Genomic DNA, 22315 nt, shown 5'->3' on the forward strand with positions numbered 1-22315 from the left:
ACACTTCATATATCGAATATCGGGCAGCCTTTAAGCCCCCAAGAACTTCGCTTTCCCTCACAAGAAGAAGGGGTTCCCTCATCGAAGAGACTTCCCTTCATGTATATTGAAGAGCGAGCGGTGTGATTAGGAGGGCGGTGCATGGAGCGAGAGAAACTACTGTTCGCCATCGCATTCTTTCTTCCATGATTCCTCGTCGTCCCGCCCGTTGGTCCATAGCGCGCTATCGCTGTTCTAACATCCGCCATTATCCACGCCATTTCTTAACGCGATGGTCTACGTGAAACGGAAGAGCCCGTTCTCCAAAAAGCAGACGATAATCATCACAGTCGAGCGCGGAGAAAAGAAGTCTAACGCTGCCGCTACGTTGAGCATTCCAAGAAGCACGCGCAGTACGGTTAAGAGCACGGTCGTCATTAGGGCGATGGGGGACTACAGGCTTCCAGCGTTCGTTGAGTACACACAGCTGCGTATGAGGATGCTGAGGCGATGTTTTTACATCGATGCGGTATTTTCTGGCGCTATAACGCGCACGTTCATATATCCCGCACCCCCAACTGAATTCCACGGAGAAATAATTAATAATAAAAAAAATATCGCACGTATTGTCTTGAAGCCGCCTTGCTTGCGGTATCGCGAAGCATGGCCGAAATTTGCACCAAAGGTGCGGTAAGTTCTTTAAAACTTTATTATCGAAATCTGCGATACATCAGACTAATTCCCGGATTTCTGCGACTTTGATATACGCGGGTTTGATAGTAATTCAAAAAAAAATTGACCCGAAAAGCGGCAGAAGGTAAGTGCGGATAGCCTGAAGCGCTTATCTATAATAAAAAAATAAGACGTACCGCTCAACAAAATTAACACGCACAGGCAACTTCTATTTCGGATTTCTGGCCACCATAAGCCAAGATAACGCTTACTCAGTAACCAAAGGCGATAGAACTAACACAAGCAATAGGGCTGAATGACGACGCTCATAGCAGCAGGTGCTGCAATCCTAGAAAAAAGCTTCATCACCAAATAAAAGCTGAAGCGAGACGCAGTAACTATACAGAGCAGCGTATTCGCGGTCGTACTCGCTGTCGCGTTCGTGCGATGGCGGCCAGGCCGGGCCATGTGCCCCGAGGTAAACGGTAAAAAAGCTTTCTATGACAGGTTACCTTAGGCTGTTTTCTTTCAAACAGGTGTCTTAACAACTCTGAAGTATTAAAATATTTTCATAAAAGCTTCTTTATTTCAGTACGCCGAATCGCTCATTTTACCTTCGCTCCGGGGTAGAGAGTACACATTCGATTCGAATTCCAAGGCAAATCAGATTGTCGAGCTCATTAAATTTCGGAAGCAATTTCATTTTGATTTTATAAATATGGCTGCGTGGCAGCCAAATGATCTGATTAGGTGCGAGTGCCGTATAGGGAACCCAAGCTCAAGTTTGCGGCGCGACGACAGCGCCGCGCCAGCCGCGCTGCGGCTCTGTCTGAAAGCTCTGAACCTTAGGCGCGGCCGACTCAGCCCCTTTCACGGTAGCGGTAGCGCACGTGCGCACGCGTTCTTCTCTCGGTGCGGGTAACTGGGGGGCCGTCAGCTGGGTACGTTGAACCGAGAGGCTTGCTGTGCGAAGCTGCGCATTTCCGCGATGGCAGAAGCGACCCCGCGGAAGCGCAAGCGTGGTCCGAAGTATTGCGGTTTAGTGGCCAGCCACAACAGTGCGGACACCACAAAGGTACACGATTCACGTGTTAAACTGTATCGGTTCCCGGGAGTGAAATACGAGAAATAAAGGCGACAAGCGTGCATAGCTGACAGCGCTGTCTCGCCTTCTACCTTGGCTGTCTGAGTTCATCGCTTTCGTTCGTTCCGACTACCTGAATTGTTAAGTAACGTGGCGCATGCACGCAGCGACTACAGTAATGATTATTCGCTGTCTTCTCGCATTGTTAAAGTCCAGTTACGGTTGTAGGTGAAGCAACTTTGTGTTTTGATTCCCCGTGCTTGTGAGACCTGCCCGTCGTTGTTGAACGTTCACATTCGCGTTATACCGTTAGCGTTGCGCGGTTGGTTGAATTCAACTGAACTCGGCACATTGTCACAAGTTCGGCGCCTGCATTTCACGCGTCGGGAAGGCTGCTTTATCACGCCGGCACGGACGTCTGTGCATATTCAGCAAGCTTTGACATCATCGCTAAATATAACCGCTAAATATAACTGGCACAAGCCGCTAAATATACCTGGCACTTAATACATGCTTTGCAATTGCAACCTTGAAGTAACCACCTTCTGATTTTGTGAAATTTTCTGGCCGCGTTCACGCAACAGGTTTTATACGCCTGTCAAGTCGATATCATAAAAAGAGACTGCAAGCATGACGCGAGAGCCGAAAAAACGAGGCGAGCAGTTCATCTTGCTTCACAGTGGTTAAAGCTCAGCTAGCTACCTCGCGTCTTAATCGGCGGGTGATTCTCCAGCGGCACGGAGGACTTGACTCTAACCTTCTCGGGAAGCAGTGCCATGGCTGTATAATCTTTTTTTCGCACGCCGCAAACGTTTCTTCACGAAAGTACACGGCTGCTACTGTGAGCATGCCATATCAAAACAACAATCATATAATTCGTAGTCCACGCCGCAGAACATCGATGGCGTGTACGGCTTCGTTTTGGAGTGCATGTGGACCATTATTCATCTTTAACATGACAGAATGAGACTTACCTCGAGGTATAGTCCTACACGCTGTAATCGCGACTTGGGAAATGCATTTCGCTTTGAGTCGGGCGTCGTTGTCGTCGATCGTCTGCTCTTCAGCGTAAGCGTGATTGACGACCCTACTGAAAATTCCTATATATACAGGACCCATACATATGATGTTATTGGATACAGGTAGTATAGGGGATACGGCTTTATAGGTGATACAGGTTTATAGGTGATACAGAATTATAGGTGATATAGGTTGTATAGGTGATATAGGTCGTATAGGTGATACAGGTAGGTTGATTATATGGGTGTTACAGGTGATATGGGTAATATGGGCAGAATCAGCGATTTAGGTCACAAATGACGTGCAGCAAAGGAACATATTGATAAAGACATGCCAGTTTATGAAGCGTGTAATAAAAGCAAAATATATACAGCAATTCAAGCTGTAATGATATCTCGCAGCAGTCTAATTATAAGAATGTAAGAATTCACTGTTGCACTTACATATATACTTGAAGAAAAACGATCAGGCAAGAATATTTGGGAACAGATTATTTATTTAAATCTTTAAGCATGTCCGCAATAAAACGGTTCATCTTTTTCAAACGTTCAGCTCCCGGCACTTCGTTGGGCTTCTCGGCCACATACTTGTTGAGGGCATCTGTGGAATAATGAGCAGGAATGTGAAGGAATTTTAAGCACTCATAAGTTCACATGTATGGTAAAAATGAATGTCATTACATTAAGCGAAATTAATGAAGCATGAAATACTCACTTGCATGAAATACTCCTTCTTAGCCCCTAGTTGACACAGTTAGCAAAAACAGGTGGTGTACACAATTGTGTACATAGCGTGTCAAAGGGTTAAGAACACTTCAGAACTGCAAAACTTTGGTGTCTGGGTGTCAAGGTGTTTGGTTGGGCCGGGTAGCCAATAATACAATAAATGCTATCAGTGTATTTTTTAAGCATTTATAAGACTGATCATTCGAATTTACTGTGCCAAACATGAAAGAAATTTTGCATGCCGCCTTTAAGACATTGCCCTATTGAGAAGTTTTCCTTGTGTGCGCTGACGTTTCTATTGTTCAATCCTACGAACAAGGTAAAAACTGGGAGAGAAGTCGCAAATTAGTACACGGGCACACTATTCACATGAATGGCACCATACACGCACATGCACAGTGATGCAGATGCTGTGATTTCTTCATTGTGTAAGCTGCAGCGGAGCTTCGGTGTTCTGTAAAGTGTTCAAGTCAAAATGGAAAACACTCGATCTGTTAACATCTATATTTATTTTTACGAAAAGTCCAATAGGGACGAATGCCATCATTTAGTTGGCGTAGCGCCTGTTTCCGAATAACCAGGGCAAGGTCTCGAACCAGCTGGCTTTTTTTTTTATCTTGACAAGTGGCAGTGCCGCACATAATCATCCGCTTTCATCTACACCTCTTACATCTTTTTGTGATGTTACTGGTACTTCAGCAGGCTACGTGCAGCTCGTAACACTTTTTGTTGCTGGAGAATGTACTCATAAAAGTTGTCTCACTTCAAGCGGAAGTTCAGCGAAAGTGGCTAACGCCCCTCGCAGCAATCGGTAGCCACCGCAATATTGCTTCTTGCCAGTGATTCGTGCGAATTTCGTGTTCCGTGGCATGACGCCCGTCACTGCGCTGGCGTTTGATCGCATAAAAGTTTCTAAGTGGACGGTCCGAACAAATCCGGGACATATCGATGTCCCGACAGGGACGGCGCGGGGCTCAGGACGCTGTATGAAAAGTCGGGACAATCCTGCAAAATGCCGGACGGTTGGTAATCCTAGTCCCATACCATTCGAGTCATTTCACAAAGTGCAGTTTAACAAAGGTCTAGCATACCCAAAAGATGTGTGCCGATTGAGGGAAGCACGGTAAAATGAATATGCGAATGCTGTGGTGAGCATTTGGAAGGGTATAAGAGCTGTGAAACTTTGTGGTGGAGGTGGGCGCTGTACTAGATTCCCAGTAGAGAAGTTTGGAAGGGGCGAGAGCGCCCTTGCAGCCCGCAACTAACTCATGCGCCGAAAACGGGTGCTCAACTTGGAGACACTGTTGAAACTTGGAAGCGGTGATGATCTATTTGCCTTCGTTCTTCTTTCAGGTGGTCTGAAGGTCCGCCACTTCCTAAACCGCGGGCGTTCCCCGCGGCGGCTTCGCTCGGCGACAAACTGTGACTAATCGGCGGCTGCTACGGCAACTCGGAAGCGGGGCTAAACCTGGTCAGCCTCCGAGACGTCGACGTTCTCGAACCAAGCGGGTGGGTACACATGGGCTGTACTACCCACTCAAGGCGCGCCGCGGCTGTCGCTGTAGCTGGTGAGTACTATGAATCTTTGATTGCGTGGTTCATTGTTTGACATTACACACCCATGTATTTATTGGAGGAGCGAAATCATGTGTGATTTAAAAAATGAGTGAAAGCTTCATCAGTTGACTGGCCTATTTCCATGAAGGCAAAGGTGGAATCGCATTGTTCTCCGTCTGACTCGCTCACACCACAGTTACGTCCTCATGTGTAACGCCATACAAAGGAAACTGGGCTGTTGTTTTTCATTCTCTTTAGCAGACACCAGCATGAATGTCAACAAGGATTGGGGTAAAAGTAATATGGGCATCGTTTCCATTTCAATAACGTTGTAGTGATGTTAATCGCAGAACGCTCTGCCATTCATGCCTTTCAAAATAAGTCGCATGTCTGCCTTCTAAAAATACAAAACAAACCTCACATTGCATTAAATTCCTTCTCTTATCTTGTGCAACTAGCACCGCGATTTCGGGGTAATAATCGCGAGTGCGGCCATTACACGGACAAGAAGACGAACGTTTTTTTCGTACATGTTTTCAACTCCTTTATTCAACTGCAGCACTCGATTGAACAGAGAGAAACACAACGTTTTCACTGTGAAGCAGCTGGAATAATGCTACTCCGCACCCTCGTTCTTCACTCCCCGATTGCTCGTGGCATCCTCAATGTGGCATCTGTCCCATACGAGGTCGTCCTCCGTTTCATCGAATTTGTTGGAGATTTCCATGAACTTCAAGCTTTTCTACACCGTCTTGAGTGAATCCCCACCCCACGCTTCGAATATCCAGTGGCACACGCCCACAAGAGATGCCTTCTTCAGCCATCCAGTCGGCGTTGTTTGATGGACGGTAGCACCTCGGAGACAGCGTCTAAATTTCGGAGGCTGTGCTTCTGGTACCTGGAGATACCGAAAACGCGGCACGGCCACCTTGTTATGCCCCCGAAAAAGATATCGTCGTAACTCCCGCAACATACAACGGGTAATACTGCTAACCTGCTGAACAATTGAAACAAAGTTTATATATATATATATATATATATATATATATAATATATATATATTATATATATATATATATATATATATATATATATATATATAAAAACGGTTGTTGTTGGTGCTCGCGCTTGCTCGGCTTGGACCGCTGATCGCTTCAGGTGCTGCAATCTTCTAATAAACGCGTTACTGCCTCAACGTTAAACGCATACCATCAAGTGGTGGAGAGTGCTGGTTCTGTTCTCCATCCTGGAACTCCGCAGCCGGACTCTACGTTCCCCTTCAACAATGCCGAACGATGCTACCACACCCCAAGGTGCCCGCTGTCCGGTGTTCCAAGAGAGGGGCACCCCGTCATTTTCAGCGGTACTGGTGAGCAAGACGTCGAGGACTGGCTCTCTTCTTATGAACGAGTGAGTGTCAACAACAGGTGTATGAACAACGACAAACTTGCCGCGTCCACTTCTACCTGAGAGGAGTAGCGGAACTCTGGTTGACAACCACGAGGCTGAGATTTCCAACTGGCCTCTTTCAAAACGACCTTCGCGGACGTATTCGGCCGACCACCGTGCGCAAGCTCCGCGCAGAACAGCGCTTGCGTGAATCGGGGGGGGGGGGGGGTGGGGGGGGCGCCCAACTGGCTGGCGGAAGTGCTTCACTTCGTATATTGAGGACGTCGTAGGCCTCTGCCGCCGCTTCAACCCTGTCATGTCCGAAGCCGATAAAGTCAAGCACATCTTGAAGGGCATTGAGGACGATGCGTTCCACATGCTTGTGGCGAAAAACCTGAAACGTCGCAGACGTCATTCAGCACTGCCAGAGCTTACGATGAGTTGCGAAAGCAGCGCATTTCCACGCGACGTCCTAGTTCGGACATGACCAGCACGTCAGCAGCGACCGTTGGCGCAATATCTTCGGACCCGGCGGGTCCTGACACAGCAAGATTCATCAGTTTATCCGAGAGGAAGTGGCCTCGCCAATTGTCTCTTGCGCCCTTTCTCCCAGGGAATACTCATGGGCTCACTTCATCGCTGCGAGAAACCATCGAAGAGCAAGTCTCCGAGGCACTACCGCCCACGTACCAGCCACCGCCTGTATCCGCGCCCCTCACCTACGCTGACGTCGCGAGAAGGCAGCCACATGCGCTGCCACCCATCGCGGACACTGCTCCCCAACAAACGCATTTTACGCAACGCGAGCGCCGGCAGGCCCGCACGTTCCTCTTTATCGCCGCCCTGCAACGCCTTCCAAGTAACCCTTGGCGCACATCGGATAACCGGCCAATCTGCTACTACTGTTGTCTACCCGGCCATGTTGAACGGTTCTGTCGCCGCCGCGTCCCTCGTGCAGGTACCATCGTGCAGCTACAGCTACGTCCGCCCAGAGTCCACCACAATCAATGCCTCCACACGCTACTTCAGACACCTCTCATCGAACCGCCGCGCCTTCAAACCACGTCGATCGCCCTCCCCGCGGCGACGTTCGCTTTCACCTATGGTTCGTCGACCACCACCCGCCCAAACGGGAACTGACCATCGCAGTTCCGGACGCAAGAACTGCGCCGCTGTCGAACTCTACAAGGCCTCGTTCTCTACCTGCCAACGAAATTTCTGTGTACGTTGATGGTGTTGCCGTGCAAGCATTAGTCGATACTGGAGCTGCTGTATCTGTATTGAGTGAAGCAATGTGCCGCAAGTTAAAAAAAATTACAATTCCGCTTTCTGGCGTCTCCCTGCGCACGGCAACCGCGGATCACGTAAAGCCTTCTATGACGTGCACGGCTCGGCTACTCATTCAGGACGTTTTCTATGTGGTCGAATTCGTTGTCTATTCGCAGTGCTCGCACGACGTCATATTAGGCTGGGACTTCCTTTCCACACATCATGCCGTTGTTGACTGTGCCCGTGCCGAGCTAGAATTATCAGCGATTGCCGAAGTCGATTCTTGCAAGTCTTTTTCTCGTGTCCTCGTCGCCGCGGACACGTACATCCCACCTTTGTCTTCTGTTCTTGTGCCGATCTCCTGCGACTATGCTCCCTTCTCTAGCGCCATGTTCACGCCATCAGCAGACTTTGCCTCTCGCAAGAACTTCATTCTTCCCTTTGCTCTTCTCACGATCGTCGACTCTTGCGCAACCATTTATGTGACGAACCTGCTTTCGATCCCCGCCACATTATTTCGCGGAGAATGTATAGGCCGACTTGAGGACATTGATTTTATTTGCGCCAGTCAAATGCCCGATCGCACGACAAGCCTCCAGGTCGACATTGTCAATTCCGTTACCACGTCCGATGCATCCTCCCTGGACGTCTTCCTTCTGTCAATTGATTCGGAACTTCCTGTTGCTCAACGGACCCAACTTTTGAAGCTCCTCGACCGCTTTCGGACGTCTTTCGACTACAAGCAACCCACTTTGGGCCGAACATCTGCAATCGTTCATCATATTGACACCGGCACCCATTCATCCCTGCGCCGGCGTCCATACCAAGTCTCTCAAGCTGAACGCCGAGTTATTGACGACCAGGTGACCGATATGCTTAATCGTGGCGTCATACAGCCGTCCCACAGCCCTTAGGCCTCCGCTGTGGTGCTCGTTAAAAAGAAGGACGGTAGCATCCGATTCTGTGTTGATTATAGGCGCCTTAACAAGATCGCGCGCAAAGATGTTTATCCGCTCCCCCGAATCGACGACGCTCTCGACTGTTTGCAAGGGGCAGAGTTCTTTTCATCGCTGGATCTTCGATCGGGTTACTGGCAGGTACCTATGGATGAAGCTGATCGCCCCAAAACTGCGTTCGTGACTCCCGACGGCTTGTGCGAGTGTAACGTGATGCCGTTCGGCCTTTGCAATGCCCCTGCCACTTTCGAGCGTCTTATGGACAACACATTTCGAGGTCTCAAGTGGCAGACGTGCCTTTGCTATCTGGACGACGTCGTCGTTTTTTCAAAGGACTTCGATACCCATATTCTGCACCTCGCAAGTGTCCTAGAATGCCTCACACATGCTGGGCTCCAACTGAATTTGAAAAAGTGCCATTTTGCCGCCCGGAAGCTCACCATCTTGGGGCATGTTGTCAGCGAGGACGGTGTTCTACCCGACCCTGCGAAGCTCCGCGGCCGTCGCCGAGTTTCCCAAGCCGTCAACACTGAAAGAACTCCGGAGCTTCATAGGCCTATGCTCGTATTTTCGGCGATTCGTCCGTAATTTCGCCTCCATAATGGCTCCTTTAACACGCCTACTTACTGACAGCCAAGGTGTCACAGCATGGTCTTCCGCTTGCGACGACGCATTCGCGAAATTACGTCATCTACTGACATCACCACCGATTCTTCGTCACTTTGACCCAGATGCCCCTACCGAAATCCACACGGATGCTAGTGGAGTCGGCCTTGGCGCTATTCTTGCTCAACGCAAGTCTGGCTTCGACGAGTACGTCGTTTCTTACGCCAGCCGCACTCTCACCAAAGCTGAAGAGAATTATTCGGTCACAGAAAAGGAATGTCTAGCCATCGTGTGGGCAATCACGAAATTTCGACCTTACGTATATGACCGCCCATTTGATGTCGTGACTGATCACCACGCCCTCTGCTGGTTATCATCACTCAAAGACCCATCTGGTCGTCTAGCTCGTTGGGCGTTACGTCTCCAAGACTACGACATCCGTGTCGTCTACAGGTCAGGCCGCCGACATTCAGATGCCGACGCTCTTTCTCGCTCTCCTCTTCCCCATGAATACGGAACTGCGTCTGTTTCCGGCTACGATTCTGCGTCACTTACATACGCTGACATGCCATCTGAGCAGCGCCAGGACCCTTGGATAGTCTCTATCATGGAGTTCCTGTCTCGGCCATCACCACCTACCGCCACTCGTTCGCTGCGACGCACAGCTCGACATTTCACCGTACGCGACGGGCTCCTGTACCGCCGCAACTACCTATCTGAGGGCCGCAAATGGCTGCTGGTGATTCCCCGCCAGCTACGGGACGATATCTGCGCCTCCTTTCACGCGGATCCCCAGTGCGGCCACGCCGGCGTAATAAAAACGTATGCACGCCTCCGGCTGCGGTACTACTGGCGTGGAATGTACCGCTTTGTCCGACGGTACGTACGCTCGTGCTCCAAGTGTCAACGCCGGAAGAGCCCAGCGCACACAGTCACTGGACCACTACAGCCGTTGCCTTGTCCCTCCCGGTCCTTTGATCGCATCGGCATAGACCTGTATGGCCCCCTTCCCTACACACCTGACGGGAACCGCTGGGTGATTGTCGCTATTGATCACCTGACACGCTTGCTGAAACTGCAGCGCTGCCAGAGGCCACATCACGTGAAGTCGGCTTATTCATTCTTCAAAAACTCGTTCTTCGCCACGGCGCACCTCGCGAGCTACTCAGCGAGCGTGGACGTACGTTCCTTTCTGAAGCCGTGCAAGCCCACCTTCGTGAATGCAACGTTGCGCATCGGACAATCAGCGCGTACCATCCGCAAACCAACGGAATGACTGAGCGCTTTAACCGCACACTGGGTGACATGCTGTCCATGTACGTGTCCGCTGACCACACCAACTGGGACCGCATACTACCCTTTGTTACGTACGCCTACAATAGCGCCACTCAGTCTACGACAGGATTCTCTCCATTCTTCCTTCTTTGCGGCCGTGAACCTTCCTCTTTTATGGATACCATTCTTCTGTACCGCCCGGACGCTTCAGAATCCACGACTTTATCTGAAGTCGCCAATTATGCCGAGGAATGCAGACAACTCGCGCGTTCTTTAACCGCCCAAGACCAAGCGCGCCAGAAGGACCGTCACGACGTAAACCTGCCTACTCCGTCATATTCGCCTGGAACGTTGGTGTGGCTTCGCGTTCCCTCCTCTGCTCCTGGCCTTTCCACAAAGCTACTGCCTAAGTACGAAGACCCCTACCGCGTCCTACGTCAAACATCCCCAGTCAACTATATTTTGAGCCTGTTCAATCATCTACGGACCGCCGTCGTCGCGGCCGCGAGACTGTTCACGTCGATCGACTGAAGCCGCACTATGACCCACTAGTTGTGCCTGTTCCTTAGGTCGCCAGGATGGCTCCTTTTCCGCGGGGGAGTGATTTGTAACATGGTAGGGCGCAGACAAGAACGCCAGCGAAAGAAGAAGACGAAGACGGTTGTTGTTGGTGCTCGCGCTTGCTCGGCTTGGACCGCTGATCGCTTCAGCTGCTGCAATCTTCTAATAAACGCGTTAATGCCTCAACGTTAAACGCATACCATCAATATATATATATATATATATATATATATATATATATATTATATATATATATATATATATATATATATATATTAGGGTTAAGAAAATATATATATAAAATTATATAAAATATATAAAATATTATATATATATAAATATATAAAATTATATATATAGGGTTAAGAAAAAGTACATACAGAAAAAGAAAAAAAGAAATAAAGAAAGAAAAAAAAGGAAAAAAGAAAAAAAAGAGAGAGAGGTAAGAGACCTGCCGAAAGAAGTCGCGAATACGCTTGTGCACATACTTTGACTGACATAAGAATAACACGTGTTTCTTGAGAGAAAAAAAAAGAAAAAAAGAAAAAAAGGAAAAAAAGAAAAAGAAAAAATCGACGTGTTATTCTTTTGTCAGTCAAAGTATGTGCACAAGCGTATTCGCGACTTATTTCGGCAGGTTTCTTACCTCTCTCTTTTTCTTTCTTTTTTTCTTCTTTTTCTTTTTTTTCTTTCTTTTTTTCTTTTTTCTGTATGTACGTTTTCTTACCCTTTTTCTCTTTCTCTCGGCTCGGAGAACGATGATATAAAAGCGCACCGAAGCCTGGTAAATTTCATCCTGATGAAGATCGGTCTCCGATCGAAACGTCGACGAATAAACAGTTTTTTAGAAGCGTATACCTTTTTCCTAATTATTTTACGGCAACCGAAGACAGACTCTTCATAATCTACGTACTATATATATATATATATATATATATATATATATATATATATATATATATATATATATATATTATATATATATATATATATATATATATATATAATATATATATATATATATATACAGTTTGCAGTTTTCGTGCGTACATAATGCAAATGCACGTACATATTCTTCGTATAACGGCGCTATTTCTTTAAAATTCGCGATTTGTGTTTAGTTCCAGCCTAAGTTCTATGTTCATGTATGACTGGTTCCGCAAATGTGTGTATGCGGGTGATTGGCGAGCTTTTAGGCTTCATGTACTTTTACGCCGATCCCCTAGGCAACTTCATATGGGCCATTCAACGGATGGGCTTCGGTGGCGCATATTGGGCTTTTATATGCCGTTTTTTTATCTTGAAGAACTAAACGAATGGCGCTGCGGTGGTCGTATACACATTAAAACGGTAAAACGATATACACAATAAAACATTCGTTAAACAGACCAAGGAGACCGCGCCTATATGTCTTATGTAAAATAGTCTATGTTGGTTGTCTGAAATGGACTTGTTTGATGTTTCCCGTTTCATTTTCCCTCGCAGACACCAATATCTACGTCATCGGTGGCACGAGCAGCGTACTTAATGGACCAATCAAACGGCCGGAAGTGTACCTGCAGCAGGACGGCCGGTACAAGTTCCCGGCCGAGTACCCGGAAGCCATGACCGGCATTTCCGCCGTGTCCGTTTCTCCGATCACGCCTACGTTCAGGAGCCGGTCCCTGACGTGCATGATAACGGACGCACTGGCGGAATAGGGAGGCCGCTGCATTTTGATACCTGTAGCCGTACAGCCCAAACATTATTTTGTCATTGATAAAATTGATCGCACAGCTACAAAGGCCTTCGCAGTCATGGCGCAAAAGGCGAATATGCAAATGAACGCGATAATACGTGAAGATTTCCTAATTTGTTTGTACTACGAGAATATACACACGAATGCATGCAACAGAGCACACGGTCGGAGCGGCGGAACGCAGATAGAATCTTTCACTCCGCTTGTGAAGTCAACTGACCGAAACGTCAAGGTGCGTCCACTTGGTTTCGCTTTCGTTTAACAGCCATGCTAGCCGCGTCTCGGCAAAGCACGCTCCTAAAGAACGCTAAATATATGGAGTTCCTTGCACTGTCTCGTGACGCTACATCTGCGCGGGGCTGAGCGTACGCGACGCTCAGCTAAGAGTCGGCTCAGCTAACAACGACGGGTAGGTCTCACGAACACGGAAAATCAAAAACACAACGTTGTTTCACCTACAACTGTAACTGGACTTTCACGATGCGAGAAGGCAGCGAGTAATCATGACTGAGTCGCTGCGTGCATGCGCCGCGTTACTTACCGATGCAGGTAGTCGAAACGAATGCGATGAACTCAGACAGCCAAATAGAAGGCGAGACAGCGCTGTCAGCTATCCACGCTTGCCGCCTTTATTTCTCGTGCGACACGACCGGGAACCAATACAGTTTCACACGTGAATCGCGTGCCTTAGTGTTGTCTGCACTGTTGTGGCAGCCCACGGCACAGCAATACTTCCGACCTCACGTCCACTTCCGTGGGGTCGCTTCTGCCATCACGGAAATGCGCAGCTTCACACAGCAATCCTCTCGGTTCAACGTGCCGAGCTGACGGCCGCCTAGTCACCAGCACTAAGAGAAGAGCTCGTGCGCACGTGCGCTACCGCTACCGTGAAAAGGGCTTAGTCGGCCGCGCATAAGCTCCAGAGCTTTGCGACAGAGCCGCAGCGCGGCCAGCGCGGCGCTGTCGTCGCTCCGCAAACTTGAGCTTGGGTTCCCTATAGAGATGCTCAAGCATTTAAAGGGCCCCTCACCAAGTTTGACAATTTTGAGCTAACGAGCGCAATGCATGCACTGGGCGTTCACGATTACGTCTGCCAAAATTTGCAACGCTACGCGCCGCGTAAATGGGTCAAATTTCAAGCTGACCGCTGCTTTCCCTTCTTCTCGCGTCCGCGCGCCCAGAGAATGAGGGGATGACGTACATGAGAGAATGGCCCTACGTAGATGGTAGTGCTGTGACGTCGCTCCTCTACGTAGACGACTGTGCTCTGACGTCGCCAGCAGTAGCACGTGACAATGCGATAATTATTTGACACGACGTGTAGTTTGTGTAATTTGTTGCTTGAATGGATGAATAAAACTTGAGAGCAATAATAAAACACACAAACGAAATGTATGCGTTTTCTTTTTTTAATTTTTACGGCGAATCGCAGCGAGATTCGAGACTAATCTACCTCCGTTTCGCACGCGTTCGTGTTCTCGCGCTTTGCGCATCGTGCAGACGCCACCGTTTGCAAAGAAACTAATTTTCTACCGCGTTCCAGCGCTCATTAGGCTCATTTATCCTCCCGCATCTACCTAGATGTTCATGCGGCACACCGCTAGTCTCGCGTCCGTACAAATGTTGCAGCTTTCGTGCTCAGTAATAGGTTAAAAGCCAAGTGATCGGCGAGGGCGCATTCGGCATAACTTGCAGAGATGAAGCGCGGAGAACGCCGCCACAACACCGCTCGCGTCTCGGGGGCTCGGGCTGGTTCGGGCACGTCATGCGCTCGTGATATTTTGTGCGCATGACGTGTTCATGCGTATGCGTTATGTGATCCTTGTGCTCGCGTGCCGAAGAGGGCCGGGAAGGGATTTCGCTTGCGAAGGCTACACGGGGCGAGCGGCAAGGGTTTGCAGCTCACCTCCTCGCATCATGGTTTCGCACCGCTACAAATTATTGTTTTTCTCAGCTTCTAACGGACCGATTAGAAAAATTCTTGTGGCAAAATGCTCTTTATTGGGCTCGCAACAGCTTGCAAAGGCTAAATAAAATTCGTTAGGTCACAAGGCGTTATTTCTAAGCAGGCCCTTCGGCTCCTCGAGGGTAAGGAAATCACACACCACTTCATTTGTTGGTTCCCCGCACATCAGGGTCAGATAGAGGGTGTTCCCCCCAACCTCAATGAGTCGGCTCATGGGGCTGCGCGCGACCTAACCTACCGCGCTTCCCCCGGACAGCTTGGAGGCGACTCCACCGAGAACAGGGACACTCCTTCTACCTACAACGAGATTACAAAATATTTCTACCTCGCTCGCAGAATTTACTCTCTTCCTCATCCGCGGCTCAACAGAGCTCAGGCCCTCACACTACGGCTTTTGCAAACGAATACATATCCGAACCCGTGTCTCCTACACAGAATCTATCCCGATATTTATAACGACAGTTCTTGTCCCTCGTGCGGAGAAATATCCACTTTAGAACACATGCTCTGGCGATGTGCCCGGTCACACTCTACAGTCGATAATAACTCGGCCAGGTGGGATGTGGCCCTCCGTAGCCCCCTTCTGGCTGAACAACTCTGGGCTGTCCAGCAGGCCCACGATGCGGCCGAGAGGCTTGGCCTTCCGGTCCCTACGTGGGAGCGGCCCGCTACGTGTTGAGACGCGTCCTGCAGGACCTCAATAAAGTTTACCATACCATACCATACCTGGTGAGGGGCCCCTTTAAAACCATTGCGCGAATTGGCGGCAACGCCTGAGCCGCAGGAAGTCTGTCATCATCTTTCTAATCTCTGACATATACAAACGGCATTGTGTAGTTTTATTTTTCATGACTACTTCGGTTAAAAGACTTGTACCAAATTCGATGTACCTTAGATTCCGACCCAGATAATCTTAGCTTTTTATGACTTTATCGAGCATCTAAAAAGTGACCCAGGTGTGAAATCCGTGCCCTATTGGAGGGTGGTTGATGAGGCATAGGCCGTCGAACTTATCTAACATTGGCTAATATTAGTGAACTCAGCGCTGCCTATGATGCCTGTTTGATTCTTACCAAGGACGTTTAAAAAAATTCTGGAGTGGAAGCTCTCGAAAACGCCTTGCCAGCGAAAGTGAAGCCAGCATTTGCCCACCAGAGAGCTCGGAAACATGCTCTTTTCTGGTGGTGCCTACTTAGAGGTCAAATGGATTTGATCTGATAGTGTAAATGCTACGTTAATTACAAAATAAAAGATCGTTGTTGCCGACAAAAGTAACCCGTCGAGAGGAGTATTGACGATTGGTGTCCAATAAAATTTGCCATGACTTTGAGGCTTTCTTACGAAAACTAGTAACACAAAGACACACTTGCAGCAGTATCTGACCCGTAAATGTTGCCATATTAAACTTCTCTGGCGTGCATGGAAAACGCTCGCTTTCTTTCGCCAAACTCTGATGGTTTATCGTGCCCCTAGTAAGATGGCGGGCGCAGCCGCCATCTTTTGGTGGGCACGGCTTCACTATTGCGCAATAATCGTCAATCCAGCAATTTGTTTTAACCTCCTTGATTCTTACCACACATAATTCGTCGATACCACAGTGTATGACTCTCAGTATCATTCATCTTTTTTGAAAAACACCGCCGCTAAAGGACCGCATACCGCTTTCCAGCAGTACATTGCTGAGTACTATGCGCTTCATACCAATTTTTCGTGAACACGCAGACGTAGGAGCAGCTGAATACGGCGGCTCAAATCACGTGACTTGTTCGACATCGACAGAACCGCCGAAGAAAAGTGGCGTTGGCCATATCCGGAAAACGCATGCGTAGAACGCCCAGAACGCTGCTTGCGTTTCTCTTTGTGGTTGCGCATTGCAAGCACATCGTAGTCTTGTTTTCCACAGACAACAGCAAGAACAAGGGTCACAGGTCACATACAGATGGTGAGGCGCGTTAGAACAATACGTTGCACGTAGCGTTGGCCGGCGTGCGCTTCCCAATAAATTGGACGAGTTTGCAACATTTACAAGCCTGAATATTCAGTTCCTACACAGCAAGAAAATTGGGGCAGCTACGCATTAGTATTGCGAATACTAAGAAATCGGCGTGGCTGGTGGCGCTGCCCTCCTCCTCACCCTCACTTCCCTTTCTCACCCCTTGCTATATTATACTTGGGGCTCCGTGTTTTCGGTGTTTATTTTTCTTGAAAATGGGCGGGTGTTTATCGTGTGTTATTTCTCGTAAATTCCCAATCTCCAAATTTAGGGAGTTTTGCATTATTCTCGAACCCCCAAAATCAATAGTTCAATTCCTATCTGAATACTAAAACATGAAAACACTCGAAGCACATTTTTTTTTCTAGAAGGTTTGAATGCAAAAAAACATAAGCACAAGCGAAATACTTGAACCCATAACAGCTGTATTTGTGCGTATAACAACCTTATGCTTAAAGCCTATTGTAAAACACGCAAGCATACTTTGCAAGGTTGCTGTAAGTGATCGAAGCGCGCTCCTTCGGATTGACGACTCTCAGCTTTGGAAATGCCCTTTCAACGTTAGCGCTAGAAAGAGGAAGCGCCAGAAGACGCAGCGCGCAGCGAGAAAGCACTAGCCACTGGTGAAATCTCCAAAACGACAGGGGTTCAACAATGTTGCATGTTTCACAGCACTGATAGTTCGCACAATCACTCAGGAGCTGGCTCGTGTCAATTTCAAGAAGCAGTAATTGAAAAAAAGATTTCGAACGCGCAGGGCAGCTCATACTTCACATTTGTGTTCACAATGTGAACACATCACCAAAACGATTCTGTGTACTGGAGTTGATCGCACAGGTTCCTTTCAGAAATCTCTCCACTTTTCAGCGACAGCAGCGTAGTATCCGTGACAGTCTGCGACAGTCGTTAAGCGGCCAGTCTCGTCAAGGAGATCCAACAGACTTGTGACATCTGATGCGAAGACATCGGTTGGATCACGCCATTGACTGATGAGTGAGTAGAAACGAACCCCCAATATGGGATAAACTTGGTGTACCAGGGTATTCTCTGCCTAAAGTTCCTTAATGATTGCGAGCCGGGCACACGAATTGGTCTTCAGAAACCTCATCTTAACGAGAAAGTCGTCCACAGCTTCAGGCGATGGAATAAGCCTCTTGAGCTTCTCACACTTGGTTCCCTTGGCTTCGCCGCTCTCAAGAGAAACAAAATGGCGCGCCAGTAGTCCAAAATACTTCTAGAGCTTAATAACAAGAGAACCACCTCGACGGACATACGGTTTTCAGCGACTTGATGAGCAAGCCTATGGCCAAGCACACAAGACCAAACTTACGGCGCAGGTACCGCGACGACATCAACAGGGCAGGAAAGCGCACAACAAAATAGTGAACTACGTTAAACGAACTTGTCCTGATTCTATCCTCCAGAGCGTTGTTGAGTAGGTGTCACGCGTCTTTGAAGTGAAGCGCCTTGAATTCGGGGTTGGAGAGTTGCAAGTCCTTGCGAAGCTTCTGCATGTAAGAAGATGAGTCGGAACACTATACAGCTACGTCGCCTAATATGCTACGCGCGGTAAGCTTTAAATCGCTCAATTCAGAAGATGTATCAGTGAGCGCTTACAACTTACCCTTTCGATAAAGAACGGAACCAGGTCATATCGCCTTTGAAATCAGAGTTTATCGGAAAAATTCCAATTGTCAAAAAATTTACCGGCGAATGTTTATCGAATTTTTTTGGATAATACCGAAAACCCGGAGCCCTAACTATACTATACAAGACAGCTCCTCGAACGTGAAACCTGGAGAGGTGCGAAGCACCGGTGTTTCCCGTAGGGCGACGTCAGTAGCAATGAGAGGACAGCGTTTTATCATAGCTACAGACAGCGTGCAGCGCCCATAGCAGACAGCGTGCATCGCAGAAACAAAGCTTTTCCTGAGCCAGCACGCCGTCTTTTTTGCCACTCGAAGAAGCGCTCGTCGCGTTGTCTCACGCGGGTGAGCGCGCTCTTCGCGAGCTTTTCCTGAGCGAACGCGCCGTCTTATTTCCCACTTGCTTTACCGTGACGGGCGACGAGAGGAGACACCGTGATTGGCTACGACGACACGAGACGCCGAAAACCCGAGCGCACAAGGTGCATTGCGCCAAAAAATTCATGCACAATGGCGGTGCGTTCCGTTCTTGCTACAAGCGTTACGCGCAGAGTAGTGTTTCACATGGGCATATTCGGACTAGAGGGCAGACACGGCGCATGCGAATGAGAGTGCGCGTCGCGTCTACTTTCCAGCCCGGTGATCTCCAAACCAGCGCCTCCGCGTGGGTCAGACACGCGAAATGCTACACTGCACGAAACAATTGCAGCAAGGACGGGGCACACCGCCATTGTGCCTTAATTCTTTAGTGAAGGAAAGTTACCTTTGAAGGTTTTGAAAGTCGTCCATCGCGGTTCTATTAACTTCAATTTTCAGTCAAGTATTCATATATATTTTTAGATGCGAGGCATCTTATGGCGGAGTTCAATCTGGTGGTGGTGGTGTGCGGCGTGACCACCCTTACTGCGCATGCTAAAGCCCTCTCCACACACCTCCTCTCCCACTCTCCACTACCCCACTCGCGCGCCTCATTCTCTCCTGCGCAACGCCACGATGAGCGCTAGCGCATGCTCGTCCCCTCCCCCTCTCTCTCCTCTTCCACGCTCCCCCCTCTCGCGCGCCTGTTGACCGCGTTCCCTGCTCGCCCTGTGGAAATTAATGGCCAGGCTAGAGGGAAGACACGACGCGCGTAGCGTTCCTCTCCGCGTTCCACTACGCGAGGTCGAAAGCATGCCCGAGGTCGGTATCATGCTCAACGAACGCCGACGGAACGCGATCGTGTAAGCGCTCCAGCTTCGCACCGCCTCATGGTCCCCTTTAGCGGGAGATTGTGTAATTTTTCACTGTATCCTCATATTGCTTATAATGCTCAAAGGGCCTATTCGCCCACATCTTGCTGTGTTAGAGCAAAATGTTATTTCGTAGCAAAACTATGCTTTTTAGCAAAAGCAAGAAATTTACTTTTTTGCATACTCTACCCAGCCCTATCGCCATTTAATCTCTTTTTTGTTATCTTAGCTGTTGTTTTATTTCTTTGTTCGCACTAGCAATATACCCACACCTGATGAATCGCTTCGTTCAACAGTTAGGTGGACATATTTCATTTTAATCTCTTTGTACAATCTTCGCCCTGTTCCTTCATTTTTTTGTACTAACATAGATACACACCCCTTATATGTCTGGAATTCGAGGCAGCAGTGTTTGTAAATAATAATAAAAATAGTTCTTATATTTTTACCCAATTTTTGACTAATTCCCCAGGGTCGTCTTCAGCCAACAATACCAGATGCGTCTACATCACCGGTAGCTTCGTTCGGAAAGTGTAAGATGAAATACAACGCCATCAACCTTCTAGTTAGGCTTGCTATGATCGTGTTGTAAATTGCTGTGATCAGTCGTCTGGCGACTGTGTTAGTCGTGTGGTGGGGTTGCGGGGTGCACAACAGGCCCGACGGAGGACGGCTCTTCACCTGCGACATGGTCTATTGCCACAGCCGAGGTCAGACGAGCAAGGAAAGGAATGTCTGCGTTGTCAAGCTGTTCGTGGCCAACCAGGATACGTCGCTGTTAGTCGGCATCGCCTTGCTCAACGGTGCATCCGGAATGGTTTTTTCTCACGATGAGACCATGGCGATCGTACTAGACGGAGGCGCACACCTTTTCCGCAAGCACAACGTACTTTACACAGAGCCAGTAATCACCATGATCAGCCTGACTGCGCTCACCGCAGGGCAAAAGCCTCTTCCAAGTACCGCCAATTATACTGCTCGTGCGCTTGCTGCGGCCACGCTATCATCGTAAACTTCTCAATCTGATGTAGCCTCCTTACTTTCTTCCTGTTCGTCGCTCACTTGGCTTGTATTGAAATATATTCTGTTACATTCATTGAGCAGTGGGTATATTTCTCTGCCCATGCTCCTTTCTTCTCTTGCTTTCGACTACGATATCCTTAACGCAATCTTGTTCCCTGACCCAATCTGCGATCTTGTCGTTTTAGGTTACACCTACGATTCGCCTTCTCATGGATGGCTCGCTGCGCCATACTCAATTTATGTTGCACACTTTTCGGAAGCCCTCCATTGTTCTGCCGCTTGGGTAAATACCGGTGAGCTGCAGCCGTTATGTACCTTTCTCTTTAGCCGTACTGACAAACAACCATGCATATTCTGAGAATGCGTACTAAGAGGGCTCCACCCCATTCTTATTGTTCTAATTAGTTCCGAAGGTAACCACCTGCCTCAAGAAGACGAATCCCTTTTCAACTTTCACTGATTCGCTACTGCATCATACCATTGTCCTATCAATTTCGAGACTGTTTAACATCACCTTAGCGTCTGCATATCCTGGAATGGCTTCGTTTTGCCCGCAGAATAGTGGGCATAAACACCCGCACGGAAGTTCCTTGGAAAGGGAAGTTCTCTATGGGATGAGTAAGCGCATACTTTTACGGTATGTTGTTTTCCACCCTACAACGTTGTCTTCGGGCAGCATCGGCACGGCGTCTTTCATCACCTTTCAGCGCTCGTCAGCGTCTCGAACTACCGAAAAGCCTCTTTCGCATGAGATTTTTGAAAAGGTTGAATTTTCCTGTTGTGCCCACTTCTGCATGTCGGTATTTCATCTTGTCCTGCAGAGGAATTTTATTCCACTACCACGAAATCAACGCAGCCGTCTAATAGAAAGCGTTATCTTTGCAAATATGTTTCTCACCGAGGGTACAACACATCCATAGGTTTCAGATATATTCACTTCCAGCAAGCATGGGTGTATACCCGGGGGGTTAAAACACTCGCCTTCGGCGCGTGGAGGTTTGGGCTGAATCCAGCACCGTAAAAAAAAATACTTTGTTTTGTCATTCGTAAATTCATGGCAATTATCGTCTTGCAAGACAAAGAGGCAAAGACAGAGTGACGGATATTATTCTCGTTGAGTTGGCGTAGAAGTGATGGCGCATTTAAAACTCATCCATGAATTGACGTCAACGCAGGAAGCTTTGGAAGTCCTATATCACCTTCTGAATCAATCACATGTGCAGACGTTGACGTCTAGAACTCGGAACTGCTGTTTTCATGCATGATTATGTTAAAATGCATTCGCCAAGTACGATGTGTCATAGCTTTCCACGCAGAAAACTTCAGGCGTTTGTAATTTTCACGACCCTATAGAAACTGACACACGTGTGCAGTCCGTGCCCTAATAGAGGTTGCTTGATAAGGAATCAAAAATCGAATTATTTGAAAATCTCGAAACATTGATGCTTGAAGTGACTAACAGCTATTTCTTGGCAATGGTACAGAATATACGCTCTCACATACTATAGTACATAGTACGGTAAGTTATCCACAGTTTATTCGCCATACTGGACTGCATGGCTCTATAAATCATTATTTTGCCGTAAACGCAACCGTTTAAAGGACAGCGTACGGCTTTCCTATACTT

The 22315-nt window shown here is 48.2% G+C and overlaps 1 pseudogene; it reads left to right on the plus strand.

Moving 5' to 3' along the window:
• LOC119382010 (alpha-scruin-like) overlaps positions 1 to 12804 on the plus strand; it is a 31763-nt pseudogene extending 18959 nt beyond the window's left edge.
• Positions 12805 to 22315: the final 9511 nt, after the last annotated feature.

The sequence above is a fragment of the Rhipicephalus sanguineus genome, chromosome 2 (genome assembly GCF_013339695.2).
Source record: "Rhipicephalus sanguineus isolate Rsan-2018 chromosome 2, BIME_Rsan_1.4, whole genome shotgun sequence".
NCBI lineage: Eukaryota > Metazoa > Arthropoda > Arachnida > Ixodida > Ixodidae > Rhipicephalus > Rhipicephalus sanguineus.